Here is a 20,276-nt window from a genome sequence, read left to right as displayed (position 1 = left end):
TCGCCCTGAGGACGTCCATTTGAGTTGAAGATCTCTGTCACCAAGCAGTTGGAGGTCTGCTCACGGAGTTGCGTCCATGTGTGGCACCACTCGTGCACGTTACAGGAGCTCCCCGGTCATGACTCCGGCACAATGCGGGCGGGGTCATTCGTACAATGTTGCACTGAAATGCAAATTTAGAAACCCAAAATGCTGTTCAGAATCGATTTGGTTCTTCTATAGAGCTTTGACACAATGCAGGCTGGGACTTTCTCACAATCAGATCCCTTTCTAATGCATTTATCTGCTCGTCTCACTACTTTGTTTTTGTACGTGTGTGTGGTTTGTCCGTACGTCCTGGTAATGGATACTAATGGTCCTGGGCAGGCCTCCACGGTGCAATGGGTGAGATTTGTCTATTTGACCCTGACCTCAAGCTGGGTGACACAGCCCCCAGGGTTGGGTGGCCCTGTAGGGATCTGGGTCACCATCAGCACGCATCACACTCAACGTAAACACACACACACACACACACACACACACACACATGTCATTGTAGTCTGTGTGCCAACCAACTTTTCTTACCTTCCGGTACCTGCTGATGTGTATTTGGGAGCTGCGTAAGTTCTGCAAATGTGCACGCGTAACCTTTGTGCATTCACGCACAGCATAAAACGTTTGGTGGACAAAATGAGACCAAGAAGGAGTGGCACGAAAACACGTCTTTCTGTGGCAGCGTCGGCGAAAGTTGTACATGTAGACAAACTACGGCGAGTTCAAGGGTCGCTGAAATTAGTAGGACAAAACGGTGCTCGCCAAATACTCTCATCAGTGAAGCATGTTTAATAGAGATGTTTAATAGAAATGCTTTAAAATGTAATATCAGAAATTATCGGTATCGTTTTTTTTATTATCGGTATCGTTTTTTTATTATTTTATTATATATATATTTTTAATTAAATCAACATAAAAAACACAAGATACACTTACAATTAGTGCACCAACCCAAAAAACTCATTCACACAAAACGGTTGCTTCTTTCTGTTATTAATATTTCTGGTTCCTACATTATATATCAATATATATCAATACAGTCTGCAAGGGATACAGTCCGTAAGCACACATGATTGTGCGTGCTGCTGCTCCACTAATAGTACTAACCTTTAACAGTTAATTTTACTCATTTTCATGAATTACTAGTTTCTATGTAACTGTTTTTATATTGTTTTACTTTCTTTTTTATTCAAGAAAATGTTTTTAATGTATTTATCTTATTTTATTTCATTAATATTTTAAAAAAGGACCTTATCCCCACCATACCTGGTTGTCCAAATTAGGCACAACAATGTGTTAATTCCACGACTGTATATATCAGTATCGGTTGATATCGGTATCGGTTGATATCGGTATCGGTAATTAAAGAGTTGGACAATATCGGAATATCGGATATCGGCAAAAAGCCATTATCGGACATCCGTAATGTTTAATACAAACAGTGGGATTTCTAACATTTAGGAAGGTTTGTGTCATGTTTGTCCTCCTACAGAAAATTTATTAAAACAAAAAATGTATTATTTTCTTCATCTTTTTCCATTTTCACACATCTCTGAAAGAGGTCCGGGAGCCAATAGGGCGGTGCTAAAGAGCCTCTCTGCAGCCGCGGGTTGCTGACCCCCGAGTTAGACCAAATACCTTTTCATGTACTGCACACATGAGCCTTAATGTAAAAATATACCTCTCCCCATAGGCGCCGATTTACATTTCTGCCAGTGGGTCCTCAGTGTGTGTGTATTAGTGTTGTCCCGATATCAATATTTTGGTACCGGTAGCGGTACTAAAAGTATTTCGGTACTTTTTTGGTACTTTTCTAAATAAAGGGGACCACAAAAAATTTCATTATTGGCTTTATTTTAACCAAAAAAAAATCTTAGGGTACATTAAACATATGTTTCTTATTGCAAGTTTGTCCTTAAATAAAATAGTGAACATACAAGACAACTTGTCTGTTATTAGTAAGTAAACAAACAAAGGCTCTTAATTAGTCTGCTGACATATGCAGTAACATATTGTGCCATTTTCCGTTCTATTATTTAGTCAAAATTATTAAGGACAAGTGGTAGAAAATGAATTATTCATCTACTTGTTCATTTACAGTTAATATCTGCTTACTTTCTCTTTTAACATGTTCTATCTACACTTCTGTTAAAATGTAATAATCACTTATTCTTCTGTTGTTTGATACTTTACATTAGTTTTGGATGATACCACAAATTTGGGTATCAATCCGATACCAAGTAGTTACAGGATCATACATTGGTCATATTCAAAGTCCTCATGTGTCCAGGGACATATTTCCTGAGTTTATAAACATAATACAAATTTAAAAAAACGGAAGAAGATTTTGTGATGTTGAAAAATATCGATGTAATCATAGTAGTATCGACTAGATACGCTATTGTACTTGGTATCATTACAGCGGATGTTAGGTGTAGATCCACCAATGGCGTTTGTTTATATTGTAGCGTCCCGGATGTCATGATCCGTGGTCCGGATCATGTTTTTGTTATGTTCGGTTAATTTTGGACTCTTTTAGTTCCTGTTTGACGCCTGAGTTTGTTTTAATTACCATGGCTACTTATGATTTTCACCTGCCTCTGGTGTTCGGGACGCACACCTGCTTCTAATCAGAGGACTATTTAAGCCTGCCTTTGCCAGTCAGTCGTCCTGGCGTTTCGTGTTTGTTCCATGCCATAGTTAATGCTATGGGTTTCATGCCACAGTTTCGTGTTTGTTCTATGCCATAGTTAATGCTATTGGTTTCATGTCACGGTTTCGTGTTTGTTCTATGCCATAGTTAATGCTAGATTTTTCATGCCACAGTTTCGTGTTTGTTCTATGCCATAGTTAATGCTATTGGTTTCATGCCACAGTTTTGTGTTTGTTCTATGCCATAGTTAATGCTAGATTTTTCATGCCACAGTTTCGTGTTTGTTTCATGCCACAGTTTCGTGTTTGTTCTATGCCATAGTTAATGCTATTGGTTTCATGCCACAGTTTCGTGTTTGTTCCATGCCATAGTTAATGCTATTGGTTTCATGTCACAGTTTCGTGTTTGTTCTATGCCATAGTTAATGCTATTGGTTTCATGTCACAGTTTCGTGTTTGTTCTATGCCATAGTTAATGCTATTGGTTTCATGCCACAGTTTTGTGTTTGTTCTATGCCATAGTTAATGCTATTGGTTTCCTGCCACAGTTCCGTGTTTGTCCTATGCCATAGTTAATGCTATTGGTTTCATGCCACAGTTTCGTGTTTGTTCTATGCCATAGTTAATGCTAGATTTTTCATGCCACAGTTTCGTGTTTGTTTCATGCCACAGTTTCGTGTTTGTTCTATGCCATAGTTAATGCTATTGGTTTCATGCCACAGTTTTGTGTTTGTTCTATGCCATAATTAATGCTATTGGTTTCCTGCCACAGTTTCGTGTTTGTCCTATGCCAAAGTTAATGCTATTGGTTTCATGCCACAGTTTCGTGTTTGTTCTATGCCATAGTTAATGCTAGATTTTTCATGCCACAGTTTCGTGTTTGTTTCATGCCACAGTTTCGTGTTTGTTCTATGCCATAGTTAATGCTATTGGTTTCATGCCACAGTTTCGTGTTTGTTCTATGCCATAGTTAATGCTATTGGTTTCATGCCACAGTTTCGTGTTTGTTCTATGCCTTAGTTAATGCTATTGGTTTCATGCCACAGTTTCGTGTTTGTTCCATGCCATAGTTAATGCTAGATTTTTCATGCCACAGTTTCGTGTTTGTTTCATGCCACAGTTTTGTGTTTGTTCTATGCCATAGTTAATGCTATTGGTTTCATGCCACAGTTTTGTGTTTGTTCTATGCCATAGTTAATGCTAGTTGTTTCATGCCCCAGTTTCGTGTTTGTTCATGCCACAGTTTCGTGAGGTTCATGTCTATAGTTTCATGTCCTAAGTTTTTGCCTTAGCTTTTGCGTGCGATAGGCACGCTTGCCTTCGGGTTGTTTTCTGTTTTGTACCTCATTGATTGTTTCTTAAAATTAAATCATGTTCCTACCTGCAAGTCCTGTCCGGAGTCGTCCGTTTGCCTTCCTGGGAGAACGACCCTGCAGTAAGCGAAAACCACGTCGTGACACCGGAAGAGTTGGCGCTGCAGGGATTTCTGGGAATTTGTTCTGTAGTGTTTATGTTGTGTTGCGGTGCAAATATTCTTCCAAAATGTGTTTGCCGTTGTTGTTTAGTGTGGTTTCACTATATGGCACATGTTTATGACAGTGTTGGCGTTGTTCATACTGCCACCCTTAGTGTGACATGTATGGCTGTTGAGTAAGTATGCCCTTCATTCGCTCATGTGCAGCATGTTCAAGGTCAAGATGATTGTGTCATCAGTTCGTTATCGGGCAAAGTGTAATCTTGGTCATACTTTATTAAATATAGACTATATGATTTGTGACTTTATTTTATTATGTAAAACGAATCAAACTATCCACACAATAACACCAACAAGATAGATGTTTTCCAAAATTATTATAAAGATTGCAAGTTGCCAGTCAATCAATCAATCAATCAATCAATCAATCAATCAATCAATGTTTATTTATATAGCCCTAAATCACAAGTGTCTGAAAGGGCTGCTCAAGCCACAACTACATCCTTGGTTCAGAGCCCACATAAGGGCAAGGAAAAACTCACAACCCAGTGGGACGTCGATGTGAATCACTATGAGAAACCTTGGAGAGGACCCCCCCCCCCCCCCCAACCCCCACCCCACCCCCCTCCTCTAGGGGAGACCGGATGCAATGGACGTCGAGTGGGTCTGACATAATAATGTGAAAGTCCAGTCCATAGTGGATCTAACATAATAGTGAGAGTCCAGTCCATAGTGGATCTAACATAATAGTGTGAGAGTCCAGTCCATAGTGGATCTAACATAATAGTGAGAGTCCAGTCCATAGTGGATCTAACATAATAGTGTGAGAGTCCAGTCCATTGTGGATCTAACATAATAGTGAGAGTCCAGTCCATAGTAGATTTAACATAATAGTGTGAGAGTCCAGTCCATAGTAGATTTAACATAATAGTGCGAGTCCAGTCCATAGTGGATCAAACATAATAGTGAGAGTCTAGTCCATAGTGGATCTAACATAATAGTGAGAGTCCAGTCCATAGTGGATCTAACATAATAGTGAGAGTCCAGTCCATAGTGGCTCTAACATAATATTGTGAGAGTCCAGTCCATAGTGGATCTAACATAATAGTGAGAGTCCAGTCCATAGTGGATCCAACATAATAGTGAGAGTCCAGTCCATAGTGGATCTAACATAATAGTGTGAGTCCAGTCCATAGTGGATCTAACATAATAGTGTGAGTCCAGTCCATAGTGGATCTAACATAATAGTGTGAGTCCAGTCCATAGTGGATCTAACATAATAATGTGAGTCCAGTCCATAGTGGATCTAACATAATAGTGAGAGTCCAGTACATAGTGGATCTAACAAAATAGTGTGAGTCTAGTCCATAGTGGATCTAACATAATAGTGAGAGTCCAGTCCATAGTGGATCTAACATAATATTGTGAGAGTCCAGTCCATAGTGGATCTAACATAATAGTGAGAGTCCAGTACATAGTGGATCTAACAAAATAGTGTGAGTCTAGTCCATAGTGGATCTAACATAATAGTGAGAGTCCAGTCCATAGTGGATCAAACATAATAGTGAGAGTCTAGTCCATAGTGGATCTAACATAATAGTGAGAGTCCAGTCCATAGTGGATCTAACATAATAGTGAGAGTCCAGTCCATAGTGGCTCTAACATAATATTGTGAGAGTCCAGTCCATAGTGGATCTAACATAATAGTGAGAGTCCAGTCCATAGTGGATCCAACATAATAGTGAGAGTCCAGTCCATAGTGGATCTAACATAATAGTGTGAGTCCAGTCCATAGTGGATCTAACATAATAGTGTGAGTCCAGTCCATAGTGGATCTAACATAATAGTGTGAGTCCAGTCCATAGTGGATCTAACATAATAGTGTGAGTCCAGTCCATAGTGGATCTAACATAATAATGTGAGTCCAGTCCATAGTGGATCTAACATAATAGTGAGAGTCCAGTACATAGTGGATCTAACAAAATAGTGTGAGTCTAGTCCATAGTGGATCTAACATAATAGTGAGAGTCCAGTCCATAGTGGATCTAACAAAATATTGTGAGAGTCCAGTCCATAGTGGATCTAACATAATAGTGTGAGTCCAGTCCATAGTGGATCTAACATAATAGTGAGAGTCCAGTCCATAGTGGATCTAACATAATAGTGTGAGTCCAGTCCATAGTGGATCTAACATAATAGTGAGAGTCCAGTCCATAGTGGATCTAACATAATAGTGAGAGTCCAGTCCATAGTGGATCTAACATAATAGTGAGAGTCCAGTCCATAGTGGATCTAACATAATAGTGAGGGTCCAGTCCATAGTGGATCTAACATAATAGTGAGAGTCCAGTACATAGTGGATCTAACAAAATAGTGTGAGTCCAGTCCATAGTGGGGCCAGCAGGAGACCATCCCTAGCAGAGACGGGTCAGCAGCGCAGAGATGTCCCCAACAGATGCACAGGCGAGCGGTCCACCCCGGGTCCCGACTCTGGAATCAAACCCACGTGGGTGCTGGCATTGGGGAAACACAAACCACTCAGATTAGCAAGACTTATAGTCATAAAAGTTCCGGAAAAATGTTGGTGGAAATGTGTTGTTGTTTTTTTTTGTCTCCATCTGTTTCCAAGTAGGTGAAGGTCAGAGAGAGGGGAGTAGCTCAGGTAAACAGAACCCTCGGGGGAGAGCTGACCTTTGGGTACACAGCCAGGGGGTGGGGGACATAAAAATGGAGGCGGGTGAGGGAGGCAAACAAAAAGAATATTGGCAAATTACAAAAAAAAAAAGTCAAGGAAAGGAAATAATGATGGATGGAACCCAAATAGAAAGTAGTCACCTCAGACCTGCCGGGGACAGAAGGTGCACTGCAAAAACTGAAATCTAAGTAAGATGAAATATCTCAAATAAGGGTGATATTTGCTTATTTTCTGTCTGATAAGATAATTCTTCTGGTTGACAAAGCTACGAACAATGGGAGACCGAGCTTTCTGCTCCGCCGCTCCCAGCCAGTGGAACGCTCTCCCTGACCATCTGAGGGCACCACAGACTGTGGATGCTTTTAAAAAAGGTTTAAAAGCCCTTCTTTTTTTAAAAAAAAAACATTTTTTTAGATATGTGCATACTAGCTATAACTATTTGGCTGTTCTAGTTTTTATTTTTATTTATTTCTTTATTATCTTTTTTTTATTTTTTTTATTTTTTTTGTTAATGCACTGTAGCACTTTGAGATTGTTTACTCAATATAAAGTGCTTTATACAAATAAAATCTATTATTATTATTATTATCTTCTCAATAAGCAGATTTTATGTTAGAGTGTTTTACTTGTTTTAAGAGTTTTGGTCCTAAATGATCTCAGTAAGATATTACAGCTTGTTGCTGAGATTTGATGACCTATATTGAGTAAAACATGCTTGAAACTAGAATATCAACTGTTGCAAAGCTGTGTCATCAACACTCACAAGTATAAAACTACTTTTTTAAATAATCATTTCTTATTTGAAGCATGTAATAAAAAATCATGACTTTGACACAATTGTGTCTCATAATTAAAACAGATGACAGCCAAATGGACTTTGCAGTTTTCTTTTCAATGAAACAATAAAAAATACGTACTCATATAGTAGTACAATTGGCACAGTACAGTAAACTGACAGTTAATATTTAAACATTTGACATTTCTAACAATTTTGAACAGAAATAGTTCATGCACATTCAGATGAATTCTTCAAAATTACAATTAAAACATTTTTGGCCGGGGGCCGGGCTGTATATATGCGCACTAATTGACTGAAAGAGCACGCACTTGGCGCAATGATGTCATGTTATCCATGGAAAAATGCATTTTTAGACCATATGATTTGCCTGAGCGGCTAGGAGACCCCGAGAGTAACAAGCGCTTGCCTTGTTGCCTTTCCATTAAGAACAATAAATTAGTTTTTAGTATACGTTTGCTGGTTTCAAGAAATGTAATGCCGAGCGCATATCATTATGTCAAGATAATGGCACTAGCATTTACTTCATTTAAGAATATTTTTCAACATATTGAGCAAAAAGGTCTCTTTTTTTTTTTTTTATACCAAGAAAAGTGCACTTGTTATTAATGAGAATATGCTTATTTTTTTACTTGTTTTGGAAAATCTTGACAAGCCAAATTTTCTTGTTCTATTGGCAGATAATTTTGCTTAGTTCAAATAAAATACCCCTCATTTTTATATATTTTTTCCTTGTTTTTGAACACTGACTTTTTGCAGTGTGGTTGCAATAATCTAATCTTAATAAGCATTTAAGTCGTGTTGTTCCCGGAAAGGTGTGCAGCAACACCCTCTGTGGCACTGGTGCACACCAGCACGGAGACTCCTCCCTCCTCGGCGGCGGTCTGGGCCTCCTGTCGTGGCGAGCAGACATGGCTGGCCCTGGGCAAGTGCTTCGCTGTGGGAAGGAGCCTTGGCTTTAAGTGGCTCTAAGTGGCTCTCGCTGTTTGTCTCTTTAGTTGTTTATTTTCTCCGGCGCTCGGCGCGGCCGGGGAGGCGCCTCTTAGCGGCGGGTAAGCAGAGGCGGGGAGGGTGAACGCGGCGAAGCCTGCAGCGCCGTGTGCACGTTGACTCGTGTGTCTGAATGCGAGCCGTTTCATCGTTAGAAATGTTATCAGCGTTTATTAAGATGGCATTATGTTGATCTGGCGTGAGCGAGTGTGCGTGCGGCTTTCGTATTGACACGGCCGAAAGGTCCAGGTGTGACCTTCTAAGATGACATTATTTGCCATCGATCTGCCACCGCTGCGTGTTTGAGTCTCGCTGGGACTTTGGTGCCGACAATCGCCGTATTGTTCCTTTTTTTGTTGTTGTTGTTGCCTCGACTTGACTCAGCATTGCTCCATGAAGCGACACATGTGGCCTCTCCCCTGAGGTTGACACCAATGAAGACGCAGCCAAGTAGAGGTCATCTCATTTCCTCCAAGTGGGATGAATTGTAAATGTGTATCTGTGTGTGTGTGTGTGTGTGTGTGTGTGTGTGTGTGTGTGTGTGCGTGTGTGTGTGCTTATAGCGGGGGTGAAGGCGTACTTGCCGACCCTCCCGTTTTTAGCGGGAGAATCCCGGTATTCAGCGCCTCTCCCGACAACCTCCCGGCAGAGATTTTCTCCCGACAAACTCCCGGTATTCAGCCGGAGCCGGAGGCCACGCCCCCTCCAGCTCAATGCGGACCTGAGACTGAGTGGGGCCAGCCTGTTCTCACGTCCTCTTTCCCACAATACAAACAGCTTGCCTGCCCAGTGACGTCATAACATCTAGGGCTTTTAGAGTGCACAACTGCGCACACAACAAGGAGATGAAGCAGAAGAACGAGGAAATTACAGACATGGCGACGCCGTCGATTGAGCAAGATGAAGAAATACGCTTGCAAGTTCCAAAACGAATGGAAACAAGAATTTCAGTTCATCCAGGACAGTTCGAAGGGGAAGGTGTATGTTGCCTGTAGAACACACTTCTCCATTGAACACGGTGGCCGAAATGATATACTCATCATGAACGGAGAAGTTAAACAGGACAATACTGTCATCTAATGGATAGCCACCGGAACACTGAAATTCAAGTATTTATTTTATGTAAAAAAAAAAAAAATATATATATATACAGTATATATATATATATATATATATATAGCTAGAATTCACTGAAAGTCAAGTATTTCATACATATATATATATATATATATATATATATATATATATACATATATATATATATATATATATATATATATATATATATATATATATATATATATATATATATATATATATATATATATATATATATATATATATAGCTAGAATTCACTGAAAGTCAAGTATTTCATACATATATATATATATATATATATATATATATATATATATATATATATATATATATATATATATATATATATATATATATATATATATATATATGTGTATGTATGAAATACTCGAGTTGGTGAATTCTAGCTGTAAATAACCACGCCCCCCACCCCCATTCTCATCCCCAACCCCCCCACCCCCGACCAAGCCCCCACCCCCACCCCCCACCCCCTACCCCCCACCTCCCGATATTGGAGGTCTCAAGGTTGGCAAGTATGGTCAAGGACATTTCTTATTTCTATGAAGCTCATCTTGCATTTTAAGATTGTTTATAGGGTTAGGTCAGGGGTCGGCAACCCAAAATGTTGAAAGAGCCATATTGGACCGAAAATACAAAAAAAATAACCTGTCTGGAGCCGCAAAAAATGAAAAGCCGTATATAAGTGTCATAATGAAGGCAACACATGACGTAAGTGTTTATATTAGCTTTAATAGCCTACTATCAAAATGACTATGTGTCGCAGGCTGAAGCAAATCTTCGTTGACAGAAATGCTGAAATGTAATATTTATTCTACACATTTTTACAACATTAGAAACCATTAATAAATCAGAGGCTACTCAGAGGATGAGATAAACCCAGGAAGTTACTGGCTTTTAATGGCCAAAGGTATAGATGTGTGTGTCCAAGTTAAAGGAAACGGCAGGCTGTCTTCTTCTAATAGATTTCTTACAATCTTTGGCAAGATAGGTAATGTTTGCTGTGGTCTGGAACAACATGGCAGGAAAACAACTATGAGAAATGCAGCCAATATTACATACAGATAATGTGTCTGTCATGTCTTGGTGATCATGTTTAGTTTGGCTATGTTCTGTTTGGTTTTTGGATTTGGTCAGTTCATGTTTTTTCACTCCCTATTATGTCACCATAGCAACCCATTAGTTTCCACCTGTCATGTCACGCACCTGTCTCACGCTTTGCACTCGCACACCTGTCACTGATCATGTCACTGCTATTTAAGCCTGTCTGTTTCAGCTGGTCGCCCTGGTGACATTATCCCTTCATACCATTCTACTTCTGACACCCCTGCTACCTCTGTTTGTCTTCATGCTTCCATAGTTTCATGCCAAGTAAGTTTTTGTTTATTGTTCATAGTTAATTGCCTTTGTGCTAGTCTTTTGTTTTCATTAGTCAAGTTTGTTCTCCGCCATTGTGCGCGCCTTTTGTTTGCTTCCTTTTTTTGTAGTTTGTTAGTGTGATAAATAAATATGTACTCACATTCACGCCTTGCCCGCGCCAACTTTCCTTTGCATTCCGGGAAAACACAACACCCCAAGGACCACGTCTTGACAGTGTCATGAGACATGCAAATATAAATTATATACAAAGAGGATAAATGTAAAGGATATTAAATGAGCTCAAATATACCTACAAATGAGGCATAATGATGCAATATGCACATTCAGCTAGCCTAAATAGCATGTTAGCATTGATTAGCTTGCAGTCATGCTCTGACCAAGGACCTATGCCTGATTAGCACTCCAACAAGTCAATAAAATCAACAAAGCGCATCTTTGTGCATTCACGCACAGCATAAAACTTTTGGTGGACAAAATGAGACAAAGAAGGAGTGGAAGATTTTACATGTAAAGAAACTGTTGCGTTTGTATTTTCCCCCATCTTTTTACATTTTCAATCCTTTTTTAAAAATGCTCCAGGGAGTCACTGGGGCGGCACTAAAGAGCCGCATGCGGCTCGAGAGCCGCGGGTTGCTGACCCCCGGGTTAGGCGAACTAAGCGCTCAACTTCAGCTTAAACCCTTTCGGTCTGTACAATTGTCAATTTATGAATGTAAAACTGTTTGTTTATTTTGTTGACCACTGACCGAACAAATAATAAACTAACTAACTAACTTGTACAACTTTCGCCGGCACGTCCACAGAAAGACGTGTTTTATGCCAATCCTTCTTCGTCTCTATTTGTCCACCAAACGTTTTATGCTGTGTGGGAATGCACAAATATATTATTGACTTGTGTGGAGTGCTAAACGGACATACAGTCTTGGTCAAAAGTTTACATACACTTGTAAACATATTGCTCTGTATTGTGGCAAAACATCTCAATTTTTGTTTCATCTGACATCATATGGACAAAGATAAGACCTTCTGAAGGAAAGTTCTGTGGTCAGATGAAACAAAAACTGATCTGTTTGGCCACAATACCCAGCAATATGTTTGGAGTAGAAAAGGTGAGGCCTTTAATCCCAGGAACACAATTCCTACCGTCAAGCATGGTGGTGGTAGTATTATGCTCTGGGCCTGTTTTGCTGCCAATGGAACTGGTGCTTTACAGAGAGTAAACAGGATAGGACAGGACTTTATTGTCATTGCACAAGTACAACGAAACTATGTTTTCAGCACAAACCCGTTCAAGATTAGACAAACAAACAGTGTACAGGGCTACAGAACAGGAACGCTGATGGGTCGCCAAAAGCGCCCCGTAAACGATAAGAAAAAGGTAAAACACAGGAGAAGAAGATGAGTAAAAAAATACAATCCAGACTGGGTTCCTAGGGGGCTTAGTCTAGAGTGGGAAAAAACCTCCATGCAATGCACACATAAACACGTTACATTTAATCACGACAACTCACAACAGAGGGTCGGGGAGTTGGGGCCCTGGAGGGCGACCGCTGCTATGAAGCGCTGCCAGCCGTCCATCACCCCGAGGGGAAACAAGCGGTGGTGAAGGCGTGGGGTGGGGGAGGGGAGTGGTGTGTGTGTATGTGCCCATTGTCTTGGGTGTGATGATTTAATGTTCATAGACTGAGGCCGATCTGCATGCAAGCAAAAGTTCGACTTCAGGTGTCGTTGAGGGGGGAGGGAGGTCAAAAGCGTCCATCATTGAGGTGTCCTCGGGGGTGTTTCAGAACAGCCTGTTCCTGTTGGACATTAAAGGGAGTCAAATCGTAGATTAGGATGTTTGTTTTCCGCGAGCAGACAATACAATGACTTGTCTGTTCTATTCGTCCATGCTGGCTGGTCTCATATTCAATTTTCCTTTTCAGCAAGCTTATCCATGATGTGATCCATCCTGTGATTCAGTTCAGAAATCGCCACAGTCTGTCATCCCACAGCCCGGCCCAAACCTTCCATTGCGACGAACAGCCTTTGGGCCCCTTGAGTGGCTGCCATCGTCTTACGAATTTGACGATACACCAGAGCAATGCCCAGCCCAATCAGCAGGTGCCCCGGGTCCACGGTTCCAAATAGGTAGATGTCTTCTACGTCCTCGATGGAAAGGACTGAGAGGCACATGATTCTCCATTTATCCCAGGAATCTCTCTTGTACCCCGCAGCAATGGTTCCATCAGGGCAGCCAGGCTCCCCCGAACCTCTTTTCCTCGTCAAAAAGATTTTGTCAATTGCGTCGAGAGTCCAGCTGATCATTTCCATGTCTGATGTTTAGATTTGAGGACAGCGCAAAGAAAGAGGCTTCAAAAAAGTTCAGACAAGACAAAACAAAGAGAGCAAGCTGGGAGAAGAAGGGAGCGGAAAAAATGAAACCGCCCTCACCAGAGGCAAGACAGAATTGGGACAATGAAAAAGGAGGATTACCTCCAAATTCTTCAGGACAACCTAAAATCATCAGCCCGGAGGTTGGGTCTTGGGCGCAGTTGGGTGTTCAAACAGGACAATGACCCCAAACACATGTCAAAAGTGGTAAAGGAATGGCTAAATCAGGCTAGAATTAAGGTTTTAGAATGGCCTTCCCAAAGTCCTGACTTAAGCGTGTGGACAATGCTGAAGAAACAAGTCCATGTCAAAAAAACAACACATTTAGCTGAACTGCACAACCCCAAACCTTCGTAATTGTTAAAAATCCCACTGTTTATATTAAACATGCTTCACTTCCTAATAATTCCGAAAGTCCTTGAACGCACCGTAGTTTGTTTACATGTACAACTTTCTCTGATGCTTCCACGGAAAGACGCGTTTTGTGCCACTCCTTCTTTTTCTCATTTTGTCCACCAAACTTTTTATGCTGTGCGTGAATGCACAGAAGGTGAGCTTTGTTGATGTTATTGACTTGTGTGGAGTGCTAATCAGACATATTTGGTCACGGCATGACTCCGAGCTAATCGATGCTAACATGCTATTTATGCTAGCTGTATGTAATGCATCATTATGCCTCGTATTTTAGGTATATTTGAGGTCATTTTATTTGCAATTTCCGTTTCTTTCAACTTGAACACACACATCTTTACCTTTGGCCATTCTAAGCCAGTAATTTCCAGAAGTTACCACACCCTCTGAAAAGCCTCCGTTTTAGTAATGTTTTGTAAAAATATGTAGTACAAATATTACATTTCAACATTTCTGTCAACGAAGATTTGCGTCAGCCTGCGACACATAGTCATTTTGATAGTAGGCTCCTATAGCTGATATAGACACTTACATCATGTGTTGCTTTCATTATAACACTTATATAGGGCTTTACATTTTTTGCGGCACCCGACAGATTTTTTTATTTTTTATTTTTGGTCCAGTATGGCTCTTTCAACATTTTGGGTTGCCAAACCCCTGGCTTATAGGAACATGAGCAAATGCTTGTCATGTGCAAAAAGGCCCTACAAATGTACACAGTGAAATTAGCGCCCACCTAAACACTCGCCACTTTGACAAACACTTGGGATTACCAGCATGGCCTCACGTTGACAAACATGACACAAACCTTCCTAACTGTTAGAAATCCCACTGTTTACATTAAACATGCTTCACTTCCTACTAATTTCGAAAGTCCTTGAACGCACCAAAGTTTTGTTTACATGTACAACTTTCTCCGACGCTTCCACAGAGAGACGCGTTTTATGCCACTCATTCTTTTTCTCATTTTGTCCACCAAACTTTTTATGCTGTGCGTGAATGCACAAAAGGTGAGCTTTGTTGATGTTATTGACTTGTATATAAGGCTTTACATTTTTTGCGGCCTCAGAACTTCTGGCGCCACCCACGCCCACCTTCTCGGCGGCCACGAATGTGGCCTTTCCATGGTCGCCCGCCTCGCCTGCGGCAGCGGCGTTCCATTCGCCGCCGCCACCTGACTCTTACCCGGTGGATTCGGGGACACGTGGCCTGGTGACCCACCACCAAGTCCTCCCTCCGCCCTCCCTTGGCTCTTGAACTATTTCTTGTTTTTTGGGTTCTAGTTTTTTTTTTAAGGGACATCTGGATTCTTTCCTTTAAGGGGGGGTACTGTTATAATCCGCTGCCCGGATCATAGTTTGTTTACGTTTTCAAGACACATGTGTTTTCAGCACCTTGAGTTTATTTGTTTCAGTTGCCATGACGGCAGATTGCATACACCTGCCTCTGGTTAGTGTTCGGGACGCGCACCTGTTGCCCGGGCGCTAATCTTAGGGCTATTTAGTCTATGCCCTGGCCTCACTCGGTCTGGCTTCCTAATTTGCTTGATGCAACAATTGACGACTATTTTGTATTCTTGCTAGCTTACACGCTAGGCTCTTTGCTTGCTAGCTCCCACGCTAGTTCTTTTGTTTTTGCCTTAAGTGCTATGAGCACGGTTTTTGTTTGTTCCCGTATGATTTATGTCTTTAATAAATCTTTTCCTACCTGCACGCTGTGTCCGAAGCATGTCTGCATACCTGGGAGAACAACCTCGCATCACTATGCGACCAGGTCGTCACAAAACATGCTCCACTTCCTAATAATTTCGAAAGTCCTTGAACGCACCGTAGTTTTGTTTACATGTACAACTTTCCCCGATGCTTCCACAGAGAGACGCATTTTATGCCACTCCTTCTTTTTCTCATTTTGTCCACCAAACTTTTTATGCTGTGCGTGAATGCACAAAAGGTGAGCTTTGTTGATGTTTTTGACTTGTGTGTAGTGCTAATCGGACATGTTTGGTCACGGCATGACTGTGAGCTAATCGATGCTAACATGCTATTTATGCTGGCTGTATGTAATGCATCATTATGCCTCCTATTTTAGGTATATTTGAGGTCATTTTATTTGCAATTTCCGTTTCTTTCAACTTGAACACACACATCTTTACCTTTGTCCATTCTAAGCCAGTAATTTCCAGAAGTTACCACACCCTCTGAAAAGCCTCCGTTTTAGTAATGTTTTGTAAATAATATGTAGTACAAATATTACATTTGAACACTTCTGTCAACGAAGATTTGCGTCAGCCTGCGACACATAGTCATTTTGATAGTAGGCTAATATAGCTAATATAGACACTTACATCATGTGTTGCCTTCATTATAACACTTATATAAGGCTTTACATTTTGAAAACACTCGCCACTTTGACAAGCGCCTTGCCAACTAACACTTGGGATTACCAGCATGGCTTCACGTTGACAAACATGACACAGACCTTCCTAATTGTTAGAAATCCCACTGTTTACATTAAACAGGCTTCACTTCCTACTAATTTTGAAAGTCCTTGAACATACCACAGTTTGTTTACATATACAACTTTCTCCGGTGCTTCCACAGAAAGACGCCTTTTGTGCCACTCCTTCTTTTTCCCATTTTGTCCACCAAACTTTTTATGCTGTGCGTGAATGCACATGCACAATGCTTGTCATGTGCAAAAAGGCCCTACAAATGTACGCAGTGAAATTAGCGCCTACCTAAACACTCGCCACTTTGACAAGCGCCTTGTCAACAAACACTTGGGATTACCTGCATGGCCTCACATTGAAGGCCTTACACATCATACATGGACACACACACACGCACGCACACACACACACACACACACACACCTTCGGTGGCCTCAGTGTCTCAAGTTAAGCAGCAAATGAACACAATTAGCCACGGCTCCGCAAACACACACAGGGGTATTGTTCTGCTCACACTCACTCAGACCCTAATCTGGTGCACCAGAGGGACCCTATGTGTGTGTGTGTGTGTGTGTGTGTGTGTGTGTGTGTGTGCAGTCGAGGGGAAGCGGTACGGAGCCCAGCTGACAGAAGGGGCTCCGAGGCCTTTTTTCCCTCAGAGGTTTCCACGGCGATGATCAACTCCTCGCGCCTTAGTCCTTGTTGCGCTCGCATCAGTGCGCACACGCACACACACTCTTTGAGCAACAGCCCCTTTCAAACAGTCACACACACACACACACACACACACACACACACACACACACACACACACACACACACACACACAAACACACACACACACACACACACACCGCCTTCGGTCAAAGCCAGATGTTCCAGGGTGAACAAAGGCATTAAGTCACAAGTTACTGTTCTCAACAGCAGGTTGGGCCTTGGGTCATGATTAGCATGCACACACACACACACACACACACACACACACACACACACACACACACACACACACACACACACACACACACACACACACACACACACACACACACACTGCGGTGCACATCCGCTCTGGTGAGGGTGTGTGTGTGTCTAATTAGATGGCTGGTATCTGCCTGACAAGATTTCTTGCAAGAACACCTACACAAACGGCTGCCTAATGACTGCACTTTAAGATGCCTCCCGGGCCTTTCTAGAGGCGCTGGCTCCAGACTCATCACACCAGTAACTAGTGACCAGAGGAAAATGCTGCTTGTACACACTAAAACATGTTGGGTTAAAAAAAAGTAACCCAATTTTAACCCAACTGCTGGTTCAGAAAAGGACGAACCCCTTATTTGAGTTATTTTAACTCAACATTTTGGGTTAATTTTTTCAACCCGACTTTTGCGTTGAATTATTTAACCAACAAGTTGTATTGTGATAACTTAATGTTGGGTTATTCCTAACCAAACTATTGGGTTGACTTATTTAACCCAAAAGTTGGGTTACGCTAACTCAATGTTGGGTGATTGTGAATAATGTTGATGAGATTAATCCATCAAAAAATTCTGTTCAAGAATAAATAAAAGGCCTTTTACCCAAAAATGTGTTGCTCGTTGAAAAACAACCCAAAAATGGTTCATAATTTTGAAAACCCAGAAATTGAGTTAAAATAATACCCTTATAACCCCAAAAAAGGGATTGCTATTCATAAAAATAACTCCAAAATTTAACCCAACACTAGCAACTCATAAATCGGGTTATCAAAATAAACCAGTAGTTTTTAGTGTGCACACACACAAAAATGTTGGGTTAAAAAATAACCCAATTTTAACCCAACAGCTGGTTCAGAAAAGGACAAACCCCTTATTTGAGTTATTTTAACTCAACATTTTGGGTTAATTTTATCAACCCGACTTTTGCGTTGAATCATTTAACCAACAAGTTGTGTTATGATAACTTAACGTTGGGTTATTCCCAACCAAACTATTGGGTTGACTTATTTAACCCAAAAGTTGGGTTACGCTAACTCAATGTTGGGTGATTGTGAATAATGTTGGTAAGATTAATCCATGATAAAATTCCCTTCAAGAATAATTTTAAAAAAGCATTTTACCCAAAAATGTGTTACTCGTTGAAAAACAACCCAAAAATGGTTCATAATTTTGAAAACCTACAAACCGAGTTAAAATAATACCCTTATAACCCCAAAAAGGGATTGCTATTCATAAAAACAACTCCAAAGTTTAACCCAACACTAGCAACTCATAAATTGGGTTATCAAAATAACCCAGTATGTTTTAGTGTGCACAAACAAAAACATGTTGGGTTAAAAAATAACCCAATTTTCACCCAAATGCTGGTTCAGAAAAGGACAAACCCCTTATTTGAGTTATTTTAACTCAACATTTTGGGTTCATTTTTTTCAACCCGACTTTTGCGTTGAATTATTTAACCAACAAGTTGTGTTATGATAACTTAACGTTGGGTTATTCCCAACCAAACTATTGGGTTGACTTATTTAACCCAAACGTTGGGTTACGCTAACTCAACGTTGGGTGATTGTGAATAATGTTGATAAGATTAATCCATGATAAAATTCCCTTCAAGAATAATTTTAAAAAAGCCTTTTACCCAAAAATGTGTTACTCGTTGAAAAACAACCCAAAAATGGTTCATAATTTTGAAAACCCAGAAATTGAGTTAAAATAATACCCTTATAACCCCAAAAAAGGGATTGCTATTCATAAAAATAACTCAAAAATGTAACCCAACACTAGCAACTCATAAATCTGGTTATCAAAATAAACCAGTAGTTTTTAGTGTGCACACACACAAAAATGTTGGGTTAAAAAATAACCCAATTTTAACCCAACTGCTGGTTCAGAAAAAGACAAACCCCTTATTTGAGTTATTTTAACTCAACATTTTGGGTTAATTTTATCAACCCGACTTTTGCGTTGAATCATTTAACCAACAAGTTGTGTTATGATAACTTAACGTTGGGTTATTCCCAACCAAACTAATGGGTTGACTTATTTAACCCAAAAGTTGGGTTACGCTAACTCAATGTTGGGTGATTGTGAACAATGTTGATAAGATTAATCCATGATAAAATTCCCTTCAAGAATAATTTTAAAAAAGCCTTTTACCCAAAAATGTGTTACTCGTTGAAAAACAACCCAAAAATGGTTCATAATTTTGAAAACCCAGAAATTGAGTTAAAATAATACCCTTATAACCCCAAAAAAGGGATTGCTATTCATAAAAATAACTCAAAAATGTAACCCAACACTAGCAACTCATAAATCTGGTTATCAAAATAAACCAGTAGTTTTTAGTGTGCACACACACAAAAATGTTGGGTTAAAAAATAACCCAATTTTAACCCAACTGCTGGTTCAGAAAAAGACAAACCCCTTATTTGAGTTATTTTAACTCAACATTTTGGGTTAATTTTATCAACCCGACTTTTGCGTTGAATCATTTAACCAACAAGTTGTGTTATGATAACTTAACGTTGGGTTATTCCCAACCAAACTATTGGGTTGACTTATTTAACCCAAAAGTTGGGTTACGCTAACTCAATGTTGGGTGATTGTGAACAATGTTGATAAGATTAATCCATGATAAAATTCCCTTCAAGAATAATTTAAAGAAAGCCTTTTACCCAAAAATGTGTTACTCGTTGAAAAACAACCCAAAAATGGTTCATAATTTTGAAAACCTACAAACCGAGTTAAAATAATACCCTTATAACCCCAAAAAGGGATTGCTATTCATAAAAACAACTCCAAAGTTTAACCCAACACTAGCAACTTATAAATTGGGTTATCAAAATAACCCAGTATTTTTTAGTGTGCACAAACAAAAACATGTTGGGTTAAAAAATAACCCAATTTTCACCCAAATGCTGGTTCAGAAAAG

The sequence above is a fragment of the Entelurus aequoreus genome, linkage group LG01 (genome assembly GCF_033978785.1).
Source record: "Entelurus aequoreus isolate RoL-2023_Sb linkage group LG01, RoL_Eaeq_v1.1, whole genome shotgun sequence".
Lineage (NCBI taxonomy): Eukaryota > Metazoa > Chordata > Actinopteri > Syngnathiformes > Syngnathidae > Entelurus > Entelurus aequoreus.
Note: the sequence above shows the minus strand (reverse complement) of the source record.